Source organism: Lemur catta, chromosome 4, assembly GCF_020740605.2.
Source record: "Lemur catta isolate mLemCat1 chromosome 4, mLemCat1.pri, whole genome shotgun sequence".
Taxonomy (NCBI): Eukaryota; Metazoa; Chordata; class Mammalia; order Primates; family Lemuridae; genus Lemur; species Lemur catta.
In genome coordinates, this window is record NC_059131.1 from 102,859,121 (window position 1) to 102,885,783 (window position 26,663).

Sequence of the window (26,663 nt, forward strand, 5' to 3'; positions counted from 1 at the left end):
CCTATTTGATCTCACTGCCTGCTACACTCCTCTAGCTCATTCCTTCCTGTTACTCTGGCAACCCTGATGATCTTTAATCATATCAGGCACATTTCTGCCTCAAGGTTTATGTCCTGAAAAGCTTTCTTAGAGATATCTATGTGAGTCCTTATTTTTGCTTAAATGTCACCTATAAATCAGACCTTTCCTTACTTCTATACTTAAACTTGCAGCATACCCTCCCTCACTCACCTAGACTCCATTCTTTACTTTTCTGTTTCATTTTTCTTTGTAGTTCTTATCACCATGTAACATACTGCAACTTATTTTATTACTTCTTCTCCTTCTTTTTTTAACTGACTGTTTCCCTTGAGAATGTAACCTCTCTGAGAAAAGATCCTTTTTTACTAGTTTTTTTCACATCCTCATCCCTAGTGTGGCATATAATAGGCATTAATTTGATAAATAATTGTTAAATAAATAATGAGCATAATAAAGAAAGATAACAGGTGAATGCTTTACCTTTTAGCAAAAGTATGTCATTATAGCATTGATTTGTATGATGTATTTATTTCTTGTGATACAAAGACTCAGCGATTTTTACATTGAGGGAAAATTAGTATTAATTTAAAGTCATATGTAGTACTAAAAAGAAATAGTAATTATTGAAGAACTGTGGCAGAATGTTATTCATTATGAAAACTGAGTACCACTATGGCCAATATGTAGTACTGAGAAAAATATTTAACAGAAATCTTTCTTAGAAATTGATTTTCAAAGAATAAGTATACATCAAAAAATGTATGCAAAATGCACTTATTACAGCATAATGTTAACTAGCAAGCATTTGAATCGATTTAGACATTCTTCAAAAGAAGAGGAGAAAAATAATTTATATTATATATGTACTATGAATACTACATTAATCATTAAAAGAAAGACTAACACCTTCATGTACTGACAGAGAAAACCTGTTAAGTAGTTACACAGAAAATAACAATTGAAAGAAATATAAAAGGATATGGAGTGTGATACAATCTATATTTAAAGTAAATATCTGTGTAATATATATGTGTGTTTGCACACATATTTATGTCTGCCAAAACATTAGTTATTTCCATCTGTGGGAAGGTTAGAGAAGTGCCAGATCAGAGTCATAAAAGACTTTAACCTTTTATTCTCTATAATTATATATTACATGAATCTTTTCCAGTGCAATCGCATTCATATATTACTTTTGTATTTTTTTTCAGAAAGAGCAGAAAATATCAATGTAGGTTCAATATGTCAGAAACATTTACATTTCAATAAAATTAAAGGATAATGACTGCATCTACAAAGATCAATAAGTTGCTAAGTCATGGAAAGAGATACATCTTCAGTATCTAGAAGCTGCTAATTTTTCATATGTATACTTAGAAAGTTTAAGAAGAGTGTAGGAAAATAGACAACATGCTATCATTATCCCTCTTTTGCTTTTGGTTAGAGAATCTCTCAAATTCTATTCTGATCCTTTTACAATTTATCCACTAATACATACTTAGCATTGTTTATTTTAGTTGTTTATTAATCTATCTCTAACCTTATTCTTATCTTCATTAATACAGGCATACCCTTCCTATTTTATCAACCCTTTCCCAGTAACAATCACAATAAAGCAACCTGAACACCAAATAAGGGAGAGGTGTTAATTAACTGAAAATAACACTTATATGATTCCCCAAAGTGTCTAATGGTATCACAATCCTAACCTCATCCCCTGAAGAAAATTAATTCCTCATACTGTGAGAACATTTCAAACTGCCATGAGTTTCCTAGTCTCTAGCATAATGGCTTCCAGATGGCTTCCTATCAGAAAATACTGCCCAGAGAGGTTAAATTTGCAATTCAATGCAGAGTTTCTGAACTTCTTTGAATATTGATGCATATTGGTGACAATTTAATATTTAAGGGTAATTCTTTTTACACATTATCAATAATGCATGGTCTTTTGAACTGAATTACTTTCCCTCAAGAGAATGTTCATGTATATAGAAAAGAAATATAGGACATTGGGACATCAGCAAGATAGTAAAACAGGAATTTCCAGTGCTCTTCCCCCACCTCATTAAGCATCAGTCTGAATAACTATACACATCAATTTGCATTACTATACCTTCACAAGGGCTAAGGAAAACAGGTGAAAGATTACAGCACCTAGTATTGCACAGAAATAAGACAAGATGCATTGAAGAGGATAGGAAGAAGAGTTTTACACTGAATACTTGCACACTCTTCCTCAAATCCCAGGCAGCACAGCATGGAGAAACATACTATCCACTTGGGGAAAGCAGTGGGAAGTAAGCACTAAACTTTGCCTCAAACCCCAATATCAGGCCCATCACAGTAAAACCCAGCAAAGCCAGGCATGCCTTCATGACCCCAGACTCTAGGCTAGTACCCACAGACTGAGCCTCTAGGCTTTCCTCAGGGCCAGGCTGGATTGCACAGATCCCAGTCCTACACTTGCCTGGCAGACTCAGTCTCTGACTGGCCCACTACCAAGTTGACACCAGTGGCCCCAGGCTCTAGACTAACTCTTATGCTCAGCTAGCACAAGTGGCCCTGGGCTTTGGGCCGGCCACATCAGCCTTAGTCATCAGGCCAGTACCTACAGATTCAGCTTCAAGTCTAGCTCTGGCAAATACAGGCTTTAAACCTGCCCACTGCTAGGCCAGCTCCTGAGGCTCTAGGCTCCAGGCCCATTCCAGGTTCCAGACAAGCCCTAGTTGGGTCAACCTACACATCCCCAGGCTACAGGCATGCTCTAATGCCAGGTTGACATGCCTGGCTACAGGCAGAAGACTGCACTGTGGTCTATCTCAGTGCTTGGTTAATTCCTGCACACCCAGGCTCAAGGCCCACCTCAGTCAGGGTCAGGTCACCCCCTGTGGATGCAAGCTTCAGGCCAGCTCTGAAGATGGAACCCAGCATCACGGACTCAGGCTCCAGGTCCACCCCTATGGACCCGCTTAATAGATTCATCTCAGTGGATCCAGGCTCTAGTCACAACCCTGGAGACCCAGGCACCAGAATCACCCACCTGATGACCCAAGTACCAGTCAGTCTGCTTGAGAACTCCAGCAGCAAGTCCCCTACAAACCATGCTAAATGTCCTGCACAGAATCGCTGTATGGACTGGCAAGTGAAATGCTTTCTCAGAAAAAGCCAGCCTAAAAAGACTGAAATAAGTCCCTGCTTCTTCAAAAGCACAGACAAGAATGCATGACCACAAGAACCAAGAACAATTGAAGAATAATAACACCACCAAAGGAGCAAAAAAAGGTACCAGTAATGGACCCCAAAGAAATGGAGATGTATTAAATGCCAGACAAAGAATTCAAAATATTCATTAAGGAAACTGAGCAACTTCAAAAAATGCAGAGAAACAATTTAACAAAATCAAAAAAATAATTTAAAAAATTAGAAATTTAATAAAGAAATTGAAATTATGAAATAAAATCAAGCAGAAACTCTGAAACTAAGAAATACAATGAATGGAACCAAAAATGCAAGAGAGAGCATCAAAAATAAAATTGATCAAGCAGAACAAAGAAGTTGTAAAGTATAACACAGACTATTTGAAAATATACAATTCAAGGGAAAAAGAAAAATAATGAAAAGGAATGAAAAAAGATTATGGAATAATATGACAGCATAAAAAAGAGCATATATTTGAGTTATAAGAGTTCAAAAGGAGAAAAGAAAGACATAGGGTAGAAAAATTATTTAAAGAAACACTAGCAGAAAACTTTTCAAATCAAGGAAGCATATAAACATCCAGATACAGGAAAGTTAAAAGTCCAAATCAAATTTAATCCAAACTACACCAAAACATACTGTAATATAATTATTAAAAATCATGGTACTGGCACAAGAACAGAGACATAGACGTTTGGAACAGGACTGAGAATCTGCAGATGAAACCTTCCACATATGGTAATCTAATCTTTGACAAAACAGACAAAAATATACACTAGGGAAATGAATCTCTTTTCAATAAATGGTGCTGGGAAAACTGGATAGCTACATGCAGAAGAATGAAACTGGATCCACACCTCTCATCTCTCACAAAAATCAATTCATGATGGATAACAGACTTAAGCCTAAGGCATGAAACCTTAAGAATTCTAGAAGAAGATGTTGAGAAGATCCTTTCTGACATTGGCCTAGGCAAAGAATTTTTGAAGAAGACCCCCAAAGCAATCACAGTAGCAACAAAAATAAATAAATAGGACCTGATCAAATTAAAAAGCTTTTGCACAGCCAAGGAAACTATCATTAGAGCAAATAGATAGCCTACAGAATGGGAGAAAACATTTGCTCTCTACACATCCAAGAAAGGGCTGATAACAAGAATCTATCTAGAACTTAAAAAAATCAATAAGAAAAAATCAAACAACCTCATCAATAAATGGGGAAAGGAAATGAACAAAACTTTTCAAAAGAAGACAGAATAATAGCCAGCAAACATAAAAAAAAATGCTCAATATCTCCAATCATTAGAGAAATGCAAATCAAAACCACAATGAGATATCATCTAACTCCAGTGAGATTGACCTTTATCAAAAAATCCCAAAACAACAAATGCTGGTGAGGATGTGGAGAGATGGGAACACTCTTAAACTGCTGGTGGGACTGTAAATTAGAGCAACCTGTGTGGAAAAGAATTTGGAGATACCTTAAAGAGCTAAAAATAGAAATACCATTTGATCTAGCAATAGCACTATTAGGCATCTACCCAAAAGAGCAAAAGACATTCTATAATAAAGTCATCTGCACCCAAATGTTTATGGCAGCACAATTCACCGTTGCAAGGATGTGAACAACCCAAGTGCCCACTGATTTTATTAATCAGTGGATTAATAAAATTTGATATATGTATATGATGGAATATTACTCAATGATAAGAAAGGACAGTGACCAAGCACCTCTTATATTTTCCTGGTTAGAGCTTGAGCCCATTATCCGAAGTGAGGTATCACAAAATTGGATGAATAGACTCCACATGTACTTGCCATCAAATTGGCACTGACTGATCAACACTATGGTACTCACACGGTAGTGATATTCTCCTGGGTGGGGGTAAACTCACAATAACGGATGTGGTGAGCATTGTAGAGGGAAAGGGAGTGCTTCTAATCCTTGCTTGGGTGAGGCAAAGACATAAAATATAACCAAAATGTTTGTACCCTCATGATATCTTGAAATAAAAATAATAAATAAATAAATAAATAAATAAAAATCAGTGGCAAAGAGAGGATCATAAAAACAGCAAGAGAAAAGAAGCAAATAACATATAAAGTAGTTAAAATAAGTCTAACAGCAAATTTCTCATTGGAAATCATACAAGCCAGGATATAGTCGGATAATATATTTAAAGTGCTGAGGGGAAAAAAAAACCTGCCAACCAAAAACATTATACTGTACCTGTTCAGCAGAAAGACAGAGAGAAAGACATTCCTAGACAAACCAAAGGTGAGAGAGTTCATCACTATCAGACCTGTCTCACAAGAAATGCTAAAGAGAGTTCTTCAAGCTGAAAGAAAAGAACACTGATTAGTAAAATGAGAACCACATAACACTTGTGAAAGAAATTGAGGAACACACAAATAAATTGAAAGATTTATTGTATTCATGGATTGGAAGAATTAATATTGGTAAAATGTCTATACTAACCAAAGCAGGTTACAGATTCAGTGCAATGTTTGTAAAATACCAATGACATTTTTTACATAAATAGAAAAAAATCCTAAATTTATATGGAAATACAAAAGGTGCTAAATAGCCAACATAATCTGGACAGTAAAAAAAAAAACAAACAAAAAACACCTGGAGGCATCATATTACTTGACTTCAAAATATACTACAAAGCTATAATAATCAAGACACCATGGCATTGGCATAAATTGGACATATCGACCAATAGGACAGAATAGCAAGTCCAGAAATAACCACCCAACTTTATGATCAACTAAGTTTTGAACTTTTGACAAGGTACAAAGATCACACAATGGAGAAAGGACAGTCTCTTCAATAAATGATTTTGGGAACACTGAAAATTCACACATAGAAAAAGGAAATTAATTTCTTACTTATCTCACACCATATACAAAAATCAACTTAAAATTGGATAAAGACTTAAATTTAAGACCTAAAACTGTAAAACTACTAGAAGAAAACAGAGAGAGAAGTTTTGTGATATTGTTCTGGACAATAATTTTTTGAATATGACCTCAAAAGTATAGGTAATAAAAGCGAAAATAGACAATTCAGATTCTATCAAACTAAAAAGCTTCTATACAGAAAAGGAAACAATCAATGTAATGAAGACACAATCGACAAAATGGGAAAAATATTGACAAATCACACATCTGACAAGGGCTTAATATCCAAAATATATAAGGAACTCAAGTAACTCAATAATAAGAAAACAAGTAGTCCTATTAAAAAATGGCCAAAGGGCCTAAAGAGACATTTCCCAAATGGCCAATAGGTACATGAAATAAAACTCAACATCACTAATTATCAGGGAAATTCAAATCAAACTACAATGAAATATTCATACATGTTCAAATGGCTATTTTTAAAAAGACAAAAGTTAACAAGTGTTGGCAATGACATGCCGAAAAGAGAATCTTGGCACTCTGTTACTGGGAATGTAATGTAGGACAATCATTATGGAAAACACTGTGGAAGTTCCTCCAAAAATTAAAAAAATAGAGTTACCATATGATCCAGAAATCCCACTGGTGGGTATATATCCAAAGGAAATAAAATCAGTATGTTGAAGAGATATTTGTACTTCCATATTCATTGCAGCATTATTCACAATAGCCAAGATATGGAATCAACCAAGTTTCCATTAACATATGAATGGATAAAGAAAATACATACATATGCACAATGGAATAAGCCTCAAAAAAGAAGAAAATACTATCATTTTCAACAATATGAGTGAACCTGGTTGACATTATGCTACATGAAATAAGCTAGGCACAGAAAGACAAATGCTGAATAATCTCACTTATATATGGAATGTGAAAAAGTTGAACTATAGAAGCAGAGAGTGGTGGTCATCAAGGTCTGGCACGGTGGGAGGGATTGGGAGATATTGGTCAACTGTAATAAAATTTTAGATAGGAGTAACAAATTGAAGAAATCTATTGTACAATATGGTGACTATAGTAATAGCGACGTATTTTGATCTCAAAAATCACTGAGAGAGTAAATTTTAAGGGTTTTACCTCATTCACTAAATGATAATTATTTAGAGTAATACAAATAGCTTGATTGTGCCATTCCACAGTTATATATTTTTAATATTGTGTTGCATATAATAAATATATGATATTTTTATTTATCAAAAAATAGAAATATATGGCATTGGAGATTATGTGATATCTAAAATATTAATTTGCTATTAAGAGTACAAATAAATATCAAGAATATTTAAAAATTGCAATGGTGTGAGAATAAAAAGATTTGATTCAAAGGTGTAAAGTATTTCCATTAGGAAACACTTCATATGTCATTAAGTAAGCTAGAAAACAAGATATTGCAGTCAGTATAATGGCTCTGAAAAGATATCAACTTCCCAAGCCCCAGAATGAAAGGGACTCTGCAGATGTGATAAAGATTAAAGACCATGAAGTGGAAAGATTACCCTCGATTATTTGTGTGGATCCGATGTAATCACATGAGCCCTAAAATGCAGAGAACATTTCCTGGCTGCCATTAGAGAGAGAGAAATGACTACAGAAAAAGAAACAGAGATGTAACATTTCTGGATTTTAAGATAGAAAGCACAGACACAAGCTAATGAATGTGAGCAGCCTCCAGATGTTGGAAAAGGGAAAGAAACAGATTCTTCCATGGAGGCTCCAGGGAAAAAAAAAAAAAAAACAGAAAAAAAATGCTTTATTGACAGCTTGATTTTATCCAAGTGAGACATGTGTTGAACTTCCGACCTACAGAAAGACACTAAAAAATTTGTGTTTTTCAATCACTAAGTTTTTGGGAAATTATTGCAGCAAGAATAGATTACTAATACATAAAGATACAAAGATAAATAAGACATGTCTACTTTCTCTGAATATCTTAAGTAGTATAATAGTATTAATTGTATATATTATACCATTATCAAAAATGAAAATAATGGTGTTGGTGATAATTATACCAATGATGATGTTGATGATGAAAACTTGTGGTCACTATGCACCAGGAGTTTTTCCAAATGTTTTCTATAAATAATCCTAATAGCAATACTCTGAGATAGTTTCCTTATGAGATATTGTCTCTCTTCTACAGACAAGAAAATTGAGGTATAAAAACCATGTCACTCACTAAAGATCACATAGCCAGGGAGAGGTAGAATTGGAATTCGAAATCAGGCACCTAACTTTGTGAGAGTATGTTTTAAAATAAAAGTAAAATTTTGACAAGAAGCCAACAGGTAAAATGGGTTTCCATGCAGAGTTTGTGAAATTCTTTGAAAAATCTCATTTCTTGGTGATCTAAAAATATGCCTTTAATGCAATCGAATTTAAGTAAGGCCTGTCGCAAAGTAACTCCAGCTACTCTGCGCAGTACAGTAGGGAGAGGGGAAGGGCACTATCCTTCCCTACTAGAGTAAATCTCTAGCAAAGGAAAGGAGCCATGTATAATTTGATTAGCATAATATTTAAAATTGCTAATTGTGGGGCTTTTAAAAATTGTTTTTCTTTATAAAAAGTAAGATGATAATCTAAAGAGATTATTTTTTTCTAAATTAGATTACTTGCAAATATTAGCGAAGATTGGATGTTAATGACACTGAAACTTTAAAAATGGAACTAAGAGAAGAGGCACCAAAAAGTTTGTATCCATGAAACTTGAGATGCCTGTGGTATGAATAAGTAGATATGTGAAGTAAGTGGACGCCATTTATATGTATGCATTTCTGAACTCCAAATAAGAGTCACTACTGGGAATAATTGGCATTTTTATGACATTCAGAATTACCACAGTAGATCAGATTTCTTAGAGAAAGAAGGAAATTACAGAGAAAAAGCTCAGGATGGAGCCCTTAGGAACACCACCATGTGAAGGAGAGGAGAGTGCAAGGCACCAGATTTTGGAGTGTGGCTAAAAAAACCTCTTAAGAATGGGACCAAACCATGCAAAAGAAAAGTAATTTAAGAAGGAGGGAGTTCTTACCTCAGTTAAGGGCTTTTGAAATACTTAAATTTGTTAATGGATACAAACAAACAGTGGTGACTGGTTGCCTTGAGAATAGTCTTGATGTAATGATGGAAACGTCAACAAGATTACATGAAGGCTGCAGTATGAATGGGCAGTACAGGAAATGGAAAAGGCACGTGTAGGTCTGTCTTTGAAAAAGTTTAGATCTGAAGGGAATGAATAAAGTGGAGTCGTCATCATGGAGCAATGTGGGGATGAAATGGGTTTTCATTTTATTTGGATTTCTTTTTTAAAATGTAGGGATTAAGATGTATTTCTAGGTTCCCTGGACAAAATACTACAGAAATGACAAGCTTATAGTAGGAATGAGAGAGAACATCTGAAAAAAAAAAAAGAAATCCTTGAGAATGTAAAATGGGGTAAGCATTTGTAAGAGGTTGGTTTTTCACTTTCTTCCCTTTTAGCTGTTGGAAAAAAGGTATCAATAGCACAGATGTAGGCAAGGTAGATCGGTAGATGTGAATAAGAAGGATTTGCTAGGTCAGTCCCTGAAAGGAATGAAAAGTGGGAAAATATTTGAGAGGTGAAGGAATTGGTGCGGAAACGTGGACTGAAGTCCAGGATGGGGAAAGGATGGAACTTGATGGCTGCATTAACTGGGACACTCGTGACAGAAATGTCTGTCCAACTGTGGTGTGAAGGAGTTCACAGATTTCCCTTCTTAAAATTATAATAATCACATTGTCATATTTTTTCACATGACACTTTATAAACATTTGTTCTATAGTGTTTAAAATGTCTTCTTTTATGCTACAACTATCTTGGAGGATTCATACTAAAATTGCACCCAGTTATTCTAGACTTCTATTAAATGAGCATAATCTAGTACAAACATACATTATTAGTTTCACAATTAGATCAAATGATCAAACTGAATGAGAACACTAGTAGTGACTTGTACAACAAAGCACTGTATACAGCAAGAAATGACTCAGGGGCAGTTTTTATAGTATAAAATTATCTATAAGCAGGGACAACAGCAAAATAGAACTATTTCCCATTCTGTTGAGGCTTAAACCAGAAAGAAAACTACAATTAGAAGGCAATTAGGTAAAGCTGTGAATTTATGGTTTACGAGGCTAATGTGGTAATATTAGCAATCACTGAAGATTTGGACTCAATAGTATGTGCCAGTTAATAACTTTTATACTTTTATAAATATTTCCATATACTATACATTCTATCACGATACTCTTTATAACTTGCAGTAGGAAATGCTGACTACTACTGCTAATTAAAACTGTAATTATTCTATTAGAGCATCACCTTATATTACTTTTCTAAGAATTATGAAGGATACTATGAACTGAATGTTTCCCTCCAAAATTCATATGTTGATATCCTGCCCCCAATGTGATGGTATTAGGAATCAAAGGGTGTGGGAAGTAATTAGGCCTCATCAGTGGGATTAGTGACTTTATAAGAGACACCAAAGCTTGCTTATTTTCTGTGCTCTCTACTATATGCAGATATGATGAAAAAACAGTCGTCTATACACTAGGAAAACAACTTTCACCAAGAAATTGACTACACTCGCTCCTCTATCTTGAACTTCTAGCCCCCAGAACTGTGAGAAATAAATGTTTACTGTTTAAGCCACTCAGTCTATGGTATTTTTGTTATAGCAGCCCATACTGACTAAGACAATGACAGCTATGCAAAACTGCTTCTAAACTTATGCTTCTCTCTAACAAATATCAAATCACCAGATATATACTTCCAGACTGGTGTCAGTTAATTCATCAATTTCAAGGCCGTGCTTTACTGTTTTCATCATTCTCATACCTGCTCTTGATATTCAAGATGTGGCAGACAAGTTAGAAATCTAGGAACTAAATTCTTTTTTTCAAAAGGAAATATTTTTTCCTTCACAGCAGAAGGAATTTCTTTCCATGGTTTCAGAAGCTGGCTTTCCGACATTATTGCCAGATTTATGTAAACCTTGGTAATCCAATTTTACTACTAGTAGTTTTCATGTGAAAAGAATTGTTAATATTGAGAACATTTTCATCATTTCAGGTTAAATTAAAGAAAATATTTGAAGGGTCTTCGAAAAAGTCTAGTTCCTCAATATGTGCACAATTATATCTAGATTATTCAAAAGAGTTTATACTATGTTTGTTTTCTGTTCAGTAAGAAAGGTACTTACTTGGTTGAAGGTGAAACTACGTTAATTTTCTTGAAGTGTCTTTGACTCACTTAAATTCACTGATTGACTTAAAATTATGGCTCCAAGAACAATAAATAAGGAGATTAATGAGTGGAAAAGGGTTTTGATTTAAAAAGAAAGTGACATGGTGCAACAAAATTTATTGCTCAGAAACGAATTCACTTTTTATAAAATAAAGAATAAATAGTTCTGGTGGTGGAAATAAAGGATTTCATAATTACCTTTTTTCCTAAGCCTGAGTTACTCATTTTAAATAAAATTCAAAATGAAAAAGAGAGCCCCCTTAAGTTTTGGCAAGATAGTCTACTCCATCTTACTCCTATTTCTTTCAGGATGATACTAGAGAATTTAAACTTTTCTGATTTTAATTTTACTTGATTTTTTTTTTGCAAGAGTATACTGTAGCAGATGTCTGAGGAAAACAGATTTCTGTCTGTAAGATGTCTTTTAAAACAAGAATCAAAAATTAGATATTTTTGGAAGAGGCCGCAAATAATGTGTGGTGGGGGAAGAAAACCATGGACTGAATTGTATCCCCCCCAACCCAAAATTCATATGTTGAAGCCATAACCCCTAATGTGATGGTATTTTGAAATGGAGCCTTGGGAGGTAACTAGGGTTTGGATGAATCAGGAGAAGGGGGTCCTCATGATGGGATTAATACCCTTAAAAAATAGACAGCAGAGAGCCAACATAGAGTGATCTGTTTCCCTCTCTCTCTCCCTCGCGCTCTCTCTCTCTCCATGTAAAGACATAGCAAGAAGAGAGACTTCTGCAAGCATGGGAGAGAGCTCTAACCGTAACCCAACCAACCATACTACCCTGATCTCACACTTTCCGCCTTTAGAACTACAGGGAAATATATTTCTGTTGTTTAAGCAGCCTGGTCTGTGGTAATTTGTTATGGCAGCCAAACAGATGAAGACAACTGACCATATTTCCTTGCTGCTCCTTGGGACTATGTAGTGTGAAGCATGGCAGAATCTTAGAAGAGGTGGCTGTGATGCATTAGCAAAGGCTGGATTCAAGACTTAGGAGCTCCAAATATTAAATAATTTTATTCCTAATTAGTACAGAAAAGCAGCAGAGCTACTGAAAGGGAAGGCACCATGGTGATGGACAAATATAACTGGAGGAGCTTTCTGCAGCGCATGACAGCTTGAGACTTGGTCAAATCTGAGGGAATGGATTCAGATTCAATAGTGACTGTTACCGACTTTCTTACTAATCCATAAGACTGAGTTCAGGATCATACTTTGACTTAAATATACTTTAAAATATTGACTTTTTTGGACTCTTTTTGGTATCAACTGATATTCATGCCCTTGTAAATTAAATAAAATTGGCTGAAATATATCAAAATATTTTATCCTTTGGGTTTCTATTTTTTGTAAGCCCATTAAATATGGTAATTGGAGCTATTATATATAGTAGTGCATTCCTTATCAATGAGGATGTATTTTGAGAATGAATTGTTAGGTGATTTCCTCCTTGTGTCGACATCATAGAGTATACATACACAAATCTAGGTGGTGTAGCCTACTACACACTTAGGCTATGTGATATAGCCTATTACTCCTAGGCTACAAACCTCTACAACATGTTGCGGTACTGAATATTATAGGCAACTGTAACACATTGGTAAGTACTTGGGTATCTAAACATATCTAAACATAAAGAAGGTACAGTAAATACACGTTATAAAAGATAAAAAATGAATAGCACCTCTTGTATTATCCTGGATAGAGCTTGAACCCATTCTACTAAGTGAAGTATCCCAAGAATGGAAAAACAAGCACCACATGTACTCACCATCAAATTGGTATTAACTGATTAACACTTAAGTGCACATATAGTAATAGCATTCATCAGATGTAGGGCAGGTGGGAGGGGGAGGGGGGATGGACATATTCACACCTATTGGGTGCTGTGCTCACCTTCTGGGGGATGGACACACTTTTAGCTCTGACTTGTGTGCAGCAAAGGCAATATATGTAACCTAAACATTTGTACCCCGTAACATTCTGAGATAAAAAAAATGACTAATTGCTAGGGTTTGATTGAATATTTTTCCCCTCCGAAATTTACGTAAAAATTTAATCCCCAATGTGGCAGTATTGATAGGTGAGGCCTTTAAGAGGTAATTTGTTCTTGGGGGCTCTGCCTTCATTAATGGATTAATCTATTCATGGATAATGGATAAATGGATTATCAAGGGAGTAGGACTGGTGTCTTTATAAAAAGAGGAAGAGATACCTGAGCTAATACATTAACCCTCTTGTCCTGTGATGCCCTGTGCTGCCTCAGGACTCTGCAGAGTGTCGTCACTACGAAGGAGGCCCTCACTAGATATAGCTCCTTCGCCTTGGACTTCTCAGCCTCCATAACTGTAAGAAATAAATTTTCTTTCCTTCATATGTTGCCAATATTTAGGTATTCAATTATGAGGAACAGAAAATGGACCAAGGCAGTAACCATCAGGGAAATTGAAATCAAAACCACAATGAGATACCACCTCAACTGAGTCTGAATGACTGACTATTATAAAAAACAAATAACAAATGCTGGCTGGCATGTAAAGAAATGGGAATTCTTATGGACTGTGGGTGAAAATGTGGATTACTGCAGCCATTATGGAAAACAGTATGGAAATTCTCAAAAAATTAAAATAGAATTACCATATGATCCAGGAATCCCATTACTGGCTATATATCCTAAGGAAATTAAATTAGTATGTCTGGAGATATCGGTTGTCTCACGTGAATAGCTTATTTCAATGCTATTCACAAATTCACAGTAACCAAAACATGGAATCAACCTCAGTGCCAATTTACAAATAAATGAATAAAGAAAACATGGAGTGTGTGTACATATATGTGTGTGCATGTGTGTGTATATATATAAAAAATACTATTCAGCAAAAAAAAAAAAAGAAAAGAAAATGGAATCCTGTCATTTGTGCCAATATGGATGAACCTGGACAATATTATATTAAGTGAAATAAGTCAGGCATAGAAAGGCAAATACCTCATGATCACATTCATATGTGGAATCTACAAAAGTTCATTTCATAGAAGTATAGAAAGTATAATAAAAAAGTAGTTACCTGAGGCTGAGGAGGGTAAAAGGGAGGACCACCAGGAGAGGTTGGTCAGATCACACAAAGTTACAGTTAAATGCAAAGAATAAAATTTGGTCTTCTATTACACAGTAGGATGACTAAAAAATAACAGTGTAGTGTTTATTTCAAGATAGCTAGGCATCTGATGGGAACTCATTGTAAAAACAAGAAATGATAAATGTTTAAAGTAATGGGTATGGTAATTGTCCTGATTTGATCATTATACAATGTGTATATGCATATTCATTTGTATAATTATTATGTGTCAATTATAAATAAAAATTAATTTTAAATGATAAAAAATGGTGCACCTGCACAGGGCAGCTCCATTATAATTTTATGGGGCCACTATTCTATATGTGGTTTATCATTGACTGAAACATCATTATGTGACATGTTATGATAATATATATATGCATATATATATGCAGACATACAGTAGGTAATATTAAATCAGACATTATAAAACAAATAATTAAGCAATTAACCTTTGACATTTTTGATTCATGTGCATATTTATTGTTTTAGTATAATATTTTATTATATGTGGTAATGACTTGATAAACAAAGATATTTAAGCTAATTAAAATTAATTTAGAAGACAGTATCCAGTAACAAACAATACATATTGAAATTTAACCATCAAAATAACAGTGAAAATGCATTTTTCAATAAGCCTTGGTTGGGATCAGTAGAGAGGAAATCAAATTTTCCAAAGGTATTGGTTAAGCTGAATCTAAAAATTTGGATTTATTAAAACATTTGATTTCCTGAGAGCTTTCTCCATAGTATTTTATGTGTATATATAGAGACACATATGTGTTCACCAATAGTATCTATCCATTCATATAGCTATATTCCCCATATACCTATTTTTATATAACATCTAAAAATACTGAATATGACAATATAGTTATTATAGCTATTTTCACTTCATAACATAGACACACAAAAGACATGACATGCCTGTATAAGTTCACAGAACTAGGATTCATGTTCTACTTATTTAGTAATTATATCCTTAATTATTTGACTCAGGAAATCATTTATCAGGTCTGTGATGCATTATCCACATGTATAACAATCCACATAATCTCGAATGCCATTTCCATCCTTAAAATTACATATTTCTAAATTGGAGGTAAAAATAGAGTCAAAGTATGTGCCTCACAACTTTGTGCTGGTTGTACAAAGGATCACACAGCTTGTGGTAGGTAAGATGTTTTTTAGCTTCAATTTAATTAATTTTGTTTGAAAATGTGAATTCCTAAGCTCCCTATTATAGTAACTATGTTCCCAAAATTTTACACAAGGAAACAATAAAACAAATATTCTCACATGTGCCAACAAGAAAAGTCAAAATAGTATATACAATATCTCATTAGCCATTTATAAATAATCAAACAATAGCACAACCAGAGCACAGTTGAGGAAGGTGAATGCAGTATGGACTTAAACAATACATATCTATAAAGGACTTTAAGGGCTTAAGCTATAATCTTTCATCCTCACCTACAGTGTATTCAGCCACACAATTCAATAATGTTGACAAAAATAATTTTCTAAAAGGCTTGAGGTTGTTTTTGATGAAACAATGATAAAAAAGATTTGCTGGTGGGTATCTGAGTCTAGTGAGTCTTGTATTACAGCAATAAATATAATGAAAGATGTTCTGGTCAAACGATTCTCTTTTATATCCTTAATAGTGTTTTTAGTCAGGATAAATATTATTCCAGACCTTTTATTGATTTTCCAGCCCATATATTAAAATGTAGACCTCAATCTCAGTTGAGCTTTGAAGTAATTGGAGGTAAGCAGAATTGCATGGGGTAGGTGATTGAATAATGGCATTAAGAAAATGTTAGTTTTAAAAGTTATAATGAATATCATGATGTAGAAATTTCATTTTAAATCTGAAATCATTAAAAGGTTGCCTAAGGCCATATGTCTAGTTTCACAGTTTGAAAGAAAGGCTGGCACTAAATTCTTTATAAAAACCTATAAAAATAACTCTTCAAAATATAATAGTGGTAGAAAAGTTAATATGGGAACCTAGAATGTCCAAAATTTGTTACAGGATCCGTTGTCCCCTCAAGATTTTGTAAGTATAATAGGGGGCTTCCTTTTTTATCATACTGTGAATTGATATACTATTGAACATTATTCTAATCATACCAACCAACATCTGAGAGGTAGTTATATATTATATAAGCTAGTTAGTCGAATAGCAACCATATCCATTCAAAATACAATTTTAGTCTTCATGGATTTTGAAATTAACATTCAAAAAAGACTTCATTTATCTCCACCATAGTTTATGTTGAAGATTCAATTTTAAAAGGCTAAAATACTTTATAATTTAAGAAAAGAGATATTGCAGATTTTAAAAGTTTTAATGAAAATTTTAATTAAATTTTTAAAAACATAGTGTCTGCAAAAAAGTGTTTTACTTTTTTATTCATCAAAATGGGAAAATATAGCAATATTTTTAAAAACAAGTGAAAAAATAAAGATGTTCCTAAGAATATTATAGTAGGAAAATCACGGTTAAAGGGAAAGAGCATGGCTTGCAGCAACTGCAAAGGTTCTTACCTTTTTCTTTTAGCCATTGCCATCTGATTTATAAAATTAATAAAGGACCACAAGGTAGGGGAAATGTATATATAACCAGCCATCTTCCTTAGCTTGCTTTCCTATAATTGCTTACTACTCAGCAGTCATATACTGATGGTCATAAAGATTCTTAGCTTTCTTCATTGCTCCCATAGATAACATCAGCCTTGTGAAACCTAAGGCTAGTTTTTTACATATCTTCCAGACCCTGCGTTGTGGTGGAATGGCTGAGACATCTACACCAATGGTCCATACCAAGGAACTGACTCACCTGGTCTCCCAACCCTAACCCAGGAAATTACTCAGCAAAGAAGACAATTTCTTCACCCCTATGTTTCCACCCTGAACCCAGCCAATTAGCAGACCTAATTGTACAGCCCTTTGCCCACCAAACGATCTTTAAAAACCCTTTCTTCCAAATTGTCAGGAAGACAAATTTGGGAACTTCCTCTGGTCTCCTTGCATGGCACCTGCAATATTAAATAAACTCTTTCTGTAACCCCCTGCTATCTCAGTATATTGGCTTCCTCTTGAGCAGTGGGCAATGAACCTGGTAAGGCTGTTACATTATTCAGCAGTACCTAGGATTAAAAACTCAAAAAGGGCACCGACTGTTCCTAAATTAAGAAGTCATAATTTAAGTGTGAGTCATACATAAATATCTTAACATGACCTTTATGAAAACATTGTACAAATTATAGTTAACAATTATGCCATATTATTAAAGATGATGTTTCAAGTACCATGAAAACAATATATATTCTATACTTTCTTCCATAATAGCATATGTAAAGGAAAAATAAAAATGTCAGGATCCCTCAAAATCTTTACATCAAAAGTGAGAAATGAGCCTGAGAACTAATTCACACAAGCGCTGCCAAACTCTCCCCAATTGGTTACAGGGGCCCTATTTTAAGAAATGAAAGAGTGTAGAAAATGATTAAAAGGGACTTGCTTTTCTTTTCTCCACCTTCCTTCCTTTCTCCCTCCCTCCCTCCCTCTCTCTCTCTTTCTTTTTCTTTTTTGTGGAGAGGGTATGGGAGGGAGAAAGGAAGCCTGACTGGCAAGGTGGTCTTGTTATGCAGAAAAGCTTCAAAATAACAGCAGCCATCAGGAAAATGATTTTATCCTGAACAGGATTTTATCAAAAAGTCCCCAAACAACAGATGCTGGTGTGGATGCAGAGAGAAAGGAACACTTATACACTGTTGATAGGAATGCAAACTAGTACAACCTCTATGGAAAGTAAGTATGGGGTACGTCGAAGAAGTAAAAGTAGACTTACCAATAGATTCAGCAATCCACTACTAGGTATTTACCCAAAGGAAAAAAAGGCATTCTATAAAAAAACATCTGCACTAGAATGTTTATAGCAGCACAATTCACAATTGTAAAGATGTAGAAACAACCCAAGTGTCCATCAATACATGAGTGGATTAGTAAAATGTGGTATATGTATACCATGGAGTTCTTCTACTCAGCCACAAAAAACAGTGGTGATATAGCATCTCTTGTATTATCCTGGATAGAGCTGGAACCCATTCTACTATTTGAAGTATCCCAAGAATGGAAAAACAAGCACCACACGTACTCACCATCAAATTGGTATTAACTGATCAATACTTAAGTGCACGTATAGTAATAACATTCATTGGGTGTTGGGTAGATGGGAAGGGGGAGGAGGGGATGGGTATATACAGACCTAATGGGTGTGGTGCGCACGGTCTGGGGGATGGACATGCTTGAAGCTCTGATTCAGGTGGGGCAAAGACAATATACGTAACCTAAACATTTGTGCCCCTGTAATATGCTGAAATAAAAAAAATAAAAAAAAATAAATAAATCGTAACAGAAAAAAGAAAGAAAGAAAATGTGGTAGACACATACAATGAAAGATTATTCAGCCTTAAGAAAAAGGAAATTCTGCAATGTGCAACAACAAGGACGAACCTTGAAGACATTATGCTACATGAAATAAGCCAGTCACAGAAGGACAAATACTGCATGATTGCATTTATAAGAGGTGTACCAAATACTTAAATCATAGAATCAAAGAGTGGAATGGTGGTTTCCAGGAGCTAAGGGGTGGGGCAAAGGAAAAGTTACTAACCAATGGGCATAAAGTTTCAGTCAAGCAATGTGTAAGCTCGAAAAATCTGCTGCACGATATAGTACCTATAGGCAACAATATTGTACTTAAAAATTTGCTAAGAGAATAAATCTCATGTTAAGTGTTCTTACCACATAAAAAATAACTTTTTTTAAAGAAGGAAAAAAAGGAAAATAATTTCATTTGCCATATCTTCAAAAAGAATAGAATACTCAGGAATAAATTAAGCAAAAGAAGTAACTATTTGTATAATTACAACTAAAAGACCATTATTGACAGAAATTGAAGAACACTTAAATAAATGAAAGACATACTATGTTCATGACTGAAAAACATATTGTTAAGGTGGCGATATTCCAAAAATTGATCTGCAGATTTAACACAGTGTAGTGCTGGAATAAGGATAGACAGATAGGTTAATGAAATAGAACTGAGAATCCAGAAATCAACCGTTAAATTTAGGGGCAGCAGATTTTCAACAATGAGGAAAGAATGTTTTTAACAAGTGATGCTGGGAAAATGAGCTATTCCCAAGTGAAATAATGAATTTAGACCCTCATCTCACATCATGTACAAAAATTAACTGAAAATGAATTATATTCCTAAATGTAAGAGCTAAAACAAACAAACAAACAAAAACAGGAATTAAGAGAAAATAGAGTAATACATATTTGTAACCTTAGATTAGGCAATAGTTTGTTTTTTTTTTGATATGACACTTAAAGCACAACTCGCCCCCACAAATAAATTGAAATTCTTCAAAGCTGAAAGATTTATTGCTACAAAGGACACACTGAAGAAAAGACAAATAACTCACAGAATGGGAAAAAGTATACAAATCATATTCTTAAAAGGGTCTAGTATCCAGGATATATAGAGATTATTTACAACTCTATAATAAAAAGACAAATAACCCAACTAAAATGGGCAATATATTTGAATAGGCAATTCTCCCAGGAAAATATAAATGTCCAAGTAACACACAAAAAGATGTTCAGCATTATTCATTAGAGAAATGCATATCAAAACCACAGCATACCACTTCATGCACCCTAGGATGGCTATAATCACAAAGATGGACAATTAGAAAATGTTGATGAGGATGTGAAGAAATTGGAAACCTCATACATTGCTGATAGGAATGTAAAAACATTCAATCACTTTGGAAAACAGTATGGCAGTAGCTCAAAATATTAACCATAGAGTTTACCATATGTCCCAGAAATTCCAAACATAGGTTTATACCTAAGAGAAATGAAAACATGTTCACACAAAAACTTGATATGGATGTTCATAGCAGTATTATTTATAAGAACCAAAAATTTGAAACACCCAAATGGTTATTAACAGATTAATGGATAAAACATGGTTTATTGATATAGGAGACTATTATCAGCCATAAAAAAGAATGAAGTGCTGACATTCTGCATCATAGATGAAACTCAAAACATTATGAATAGTAAAGTTACCTGTCACATATGCATAATTCCATTTATATGAATTGTTCAAAATAGACAAATTTATATAAACATAAAATATATTAATGCTTGCCAATGTCTGTGGTGAGGGAGGATGAGGACTGAGTGATATACGGTATAGGATTTCTTTTGGGATGATGGAAATATTCTCATAGTGGTGATGATTGCACACCTTGTAAACATAGTAAAAACCACTGAATTGCACCTTTAAAAGGATAAATTTTATCATATGGGAATACAAAAAAAAATACAAAAAATAAATTCATTCCATGATGAATATTTTTCTCTTCTGTGTGCCATCATTTTTAAAGTGTACTCACCTTCATTTTTATGTTACTTTATAATCATAATGTAGTTCTCCTAATTGCAAAGATGGTTTACTATTTGGTTGCTCTTAGTTTCATGTGTTAGTGGTGGTTTAGTATCTATTTAAACATAAGAGAAAATTATGTCAATCAATAATGTGTAATAATATAGAATGTACACACATAATCTTTCATTTGACTTTGTTTTAGTTGAGAGTAGAGGGAACATTATAATAGTCCTCATTTATGTAATTGAATAAAAACAAAATACATCAGGAAACATGAGATCACAATAATTCACAACCAGAAACTTTAAAACAACATCAGACATTCAAAATATTTTATGCTCACCAAATCAAACTTGAGGACAATCTATACTGTTCAGGTCAATCTCTGTTTGAGAGAAAAAAATATATATCAGCTCTTACATTGCCACTCTTTTATGAGTAGACATATTTATTTTATCTCAATAGTTTCTACTTTAAACATTTAAATATTTTTCTTATATTAATCCCTTTGTCATTCTGCCATGTCATTCATATTTAAGGAAGCTTTTAGGGTGAAATTTCTAGGAACCAGTAACATGTTACATAAGCTTTGAAAAACATCTTGAGAAAGAAAAAGGAATTGACTTGTGAAATTGACTGGCTTACTGTATAGCTTTTGTATAATAACCCATATGATATGATGACATATATGCTACCCTCATGCCATTATATTATGTTTTACTAATTTATCTTCTTTTTCTTCATTATAGGTACTTGGAGGATGGTACTGTGTCATTTAAGTAGTTGCCTTCCTAACACTTGACATGAATAGAAACTTGGTAAATATTTATATTTTTTATGAACAAATGAAGTAATTCAATCAGAAATAAATTTGGTATGCTAAGTTATTCTCAAACATATATATATATTTCATATATTATTAAAGATAGTTTATAAGGGGTAAACCATGTGCTCCAATACAATGGAAGGTGCTAAAGATAAATGATTATAAAGGTCACTGGTTCAACTCTGAAGTGTTAATCACTTACCTAAACATGAAAAATTAGAAAGACTTTATTGTCATTATAATAAGTATGAAATCTACATTTCAACATTTTAATTCATTAGCTCTAAGTTTAAAAGAATAAATCAATACTGGGAGAAATTATTGCACAGGGAGGTTGGTGAAACTATGTTTTTAAGTCAGCACTTTTGCTCAGCTACTGTTTATTAAAGGTTTCTTTTCCACCTATGATCATTTCATATTGCTCTCAGTTTTCGGGTGTCACTACATGCGTTTGCAACCTAGCTGAAAAAGTAACTAACAGAAGTAACTTGGTTCTGCAGAAGAAAGCAACCACAGACATTCAAACGACAACCACTGGTTTCACAACAAAAGTAAATAAATTTTCAGGTTCTGAGTCCATTGTATAATTCTGGGTAGCTCTGAGGGAGAAAAATGCTATTAAAAAAAGTTAAGTATAACTTAAAATTGCCCCCTTTTGAGGTATCATCTGTTTTCGAATTTTTTTTAACTGAAGTAAAACTAGTTTTTAGAGATCTTGGTATCTCACATGTGTAGATACTGATATTTCAGGTTCTGGAAGCATTACAACATCTACCTTGAAGGCTACAAAAGAGAGTAAAATAAGATGCTGAAATAAGAAATGCTTAAATTTGACAGAGAGTTTTCCCCTGGACCTGCAAATACCATTTCAAGTGTGGGCAATGATTATACAATGTTAGACAAACATTCACATAAATTAATAATAGATATCAATTTATTGGGTCCATTTATAGACCATTTAAATTGTGTGAATGGATATTTATTGGGACCATTTTATTGATGCTTTTTAATTTTCTTTTTACTCATAACTCAAAGAAGATCACACATTTTAAAAATCTTCTTATGTAACATTATAGATGGAATATCCCTTTTCCATAAATATTGTGACCATCTGCCCTCTTCTAACTAAATTATTGGCTTACTCTTTCCTGAAAAAGTAAAAGTTATTTCAAACAACTACAACAACATTTTATGTTCTGATGTGCTTTGGGCCCTCGGGGGAAAGCAATAGCCAGGAGTGTAAGAGAAAGTTTTAAAAACTATGGACAAAGAAAGCTCTGCAGGGTATGTGGACAGAGGAACAAAGTGACTCTTCTCTATTCTTCACTGCCCAGTGTACACGTCCTATATAGTCACAGAGGGACCTATTAGTAGAAAAACACATAGTTTCTGCTTGGAGTTTCTACTGTTGTCCAATGAGGTGCTGAAAGGCTATAAACTTATTTATCTGTTTAGCCAAATTCTGTGTTTCTGTCATATCTAATGTTAACCATTTTGAGGACAGTTTCATGATATTGTTTCTCGGTTAATCATTTGTGACATTGTTTTCTAAAGGTGTATCCAGACTGTTCACCACACCTGAAGATATCCTCCACATGTGGCATTTGTTTGTATATGGGGTCTGCCCTAAGGTACAGTTTAAGATCAGATTCTCTTGTGCCTCAGCAACAGAAGCCTAGGATTCAGAGTTAGGAAATACAGCTACACGTGGTATAATATCATCCAAATTAGAACCAAAAGGTATAGTTGCTGTGGACTGAAGTTATCTTCTATTTTGCAAGATATTTAAGGAAGTTATAATAATTATTTACAATGCTGATTAATTTTTAACCATCCTCAATTTTCTCCAGACTGATCCTAAATCAAAAATATCAATGTATAGTACTCAATCAACTTAAGATGGTATAGTGCTGATATTACATCGATATGAAAAATGTGGACCCCAGTGCAAATAATCTTTGCTTTCATTTCCTTTATACTACCATTTTATGCAATCAATATCTATGTATTAAAGACCTACTGTGTGCTTGTCATGATACTAGGCACTTTGTAATAACTTAGTCAACAAATCAAGAAATAATACAAATTAAATTTGAAGTAGGGGGACATAAAACAAACACAAACTATATATAATATATATATATATGCATAACATAATAGATGGTGATAAAATTTGGGGGATAAAATCGAGCTTCATAAGAGAGATGGGAATACTTAGTGGGTATAGAAAGAGAAGATGACATTTGGTCCCAGATCATAAAGGGATTAATCAGATAAGTCAGGGAAAAGCATTCCAAGCCAGGAGAACAGCTAGTGCAAAGGCTCTAGGAACAAGACTGACACTTTCATGAAAGAATAAGAAAGGCCTTGTTGCGGGACTGGAGAGAAAGGTAGTAGGCCGGACCACATGGATCCTTGAAGACCATGGCCAGGACTTGGCCTTTCACTCTGAATAACAGTGGGAGCCATTGCAGGGTTTGAAAAGAGGAAATGTATGATTTGACTTAGTTTTTAAATGGATTACCAGGGTCCCTGTGTTGAAAATAAGGGGGAAAGGGATACTAGTTTTCTGGCTGCTGCATTAATGTAGGTGCCAAAGTGTTATCTGAACAGTGATGGTAGCTGTGGAGCTGGGGAAAGTAGTACAATTCTAGATATATACAGAGCCAACTTGCTACATGGATTATATTTTAAAACTTGGTATATCAAGCAATAAATTGGTGCCAAAGGTTCTTTTTCATATAACACCTTGTTAGAGTTTGGAGTTTAAATTGTACGGAAAAGACAGTGGTGGTATACTCTCTCACATTCCCTCTTTTGGAACTACCTTTGCTAAATCTGTAGGGCCTTGTTCTCATACCGCCCAGACCTTCACTCAGATAACATTGCCTCAGAAACAGCTTTCCTGACCACCCTATTTGGAGCAGTACTTTCCATCATTATCTTGTTTCTTTTTAATCTAATTTTCCCCTTCGTAGTCTGCATTACTGTTTAACCTGGTATATTATTTTCTCATTTTTATCTTCATTTCTCCACCAATTGAATGCAATGTTTATGATCAGCGTGGTTTTTTTTTGGTTTTGTTTTTTGTGTTAGTTAAGTACCAGATCTCCAGTGTTTAAAATATTGTCTGCCATTTAGGAAATGATTAATAAATATATTAAACAAATATATTTTTAAACTTTAGGACCAAACTATTTTTTGGTATCTTATTAAATTTTGGACCATTTTATCATTATACAAAAATTACAGTTGATTTTAAGTAGTATTAACACTATAAATTAAATAAATATAGTGAGCTGCCATATTCATGCTTTCTGAATATTGTTTAATTGAGTTCTAAATTTCCAACTATATTCAAAGACATTCTGCAGCAGCTAGATAAATATTAATTCAAGTAGAAAAATACTATCTGAATATATTCCTTACAAAATTAGCTTAATAAGTAATTATGAGACTTTAGTAGTTTTTCTTTTTCAATTCTGTGAACACTATGTATGCCATGACTTATTGTTGTGCTATTTATTAATAAATATTATACAGCACTGTTTAGTGTAATCATTTTAATAACACACTAATAACAGAATTTACTGGGTCAAACTTTTCAATAACAGATATCCATCACAAAAATATTTTAAAGGCCTGAGAAAAAAGACATCTACCAACAAAATGCCACGCTGCAAGTTTTTGATGGGCCAAAAAGTCATAAATAAGTCTTAAAATATGCTTCATATTTTTATGGAAGTATAGAATACATAGTATAAAATGCACAGATTTTACTTGTTCAGGTTGTTTAGTTTGGTGAATGCATACACACCTGTGTAATCTATACCACTATTCTATCATTATATATAGTTAAATATCATTATTTGAATTTTTTTTCAAAGTCAGATCATGGATATATCATGGAAAAACATTCAGTGAAATGCTCAAGCTATCAATTCTTCTGGGATTGCAGTAGAGTCTTGATACACACTGTCTAACATCTAGTGGTTGTTCATGTAGAAGGCTGTGGATATTAAAAACTAGCTTCTGGTATGAAAAGTCTGAATGATATACAATATTAGAAAGCTAGAGTTTTGCTGAACTAAAGATTTTATTTGTACATAGATATTATAGTACTGAATTTTTTTAATGCTTATAATTGTCCCAACTTTCATCTCTAGGTTAATATATCTTCTACCTCAGCTTCTTCATTCACACTTTTGTGTAGGAGTCAGCTGTAACTATAGTGAGTTGTGGCAGTATTGGAACTGCAACAGATAAATTGATGAAGTTGTAGAAGGATGTGAGTGCACATCCTTTATTTGACACGGCCCTCCTAAATGTCGCAGGGCTTTCATAGCGCTTTTGAAATAACAGCATATAATCAAACATTTACATAAATAAATCTAGCAAGGAGAAACACTATTAAAACAAAAAGAAATATGGGAAAGTTCTTGACAAATAAGTGAAGACTTCGGAACTTTGCTGAACTAGTTTTTTTTTTTTTTGCTTTTGCTTTTTTTGGCATCTGTGGACATAATACATTTTGTTATTAGCAGTTTCAAATTATGTATTTCAAAATCCATAAAAAAAGAGAGAGAAAAACGAATAAAATAGCTTCTTCATGTTTTCAAGGAAATATGAAAAAATAATGGTACTTTACTAAAAAAGGCAACTTAAAATAAAATATAACCAAATATTTACAATATGAAATAATAAAAAGTTATATGGAGCATTAGGAAAAGAATCTCTTGGCCAAATAACCAAGGGGAAGAAACTTTTAAAA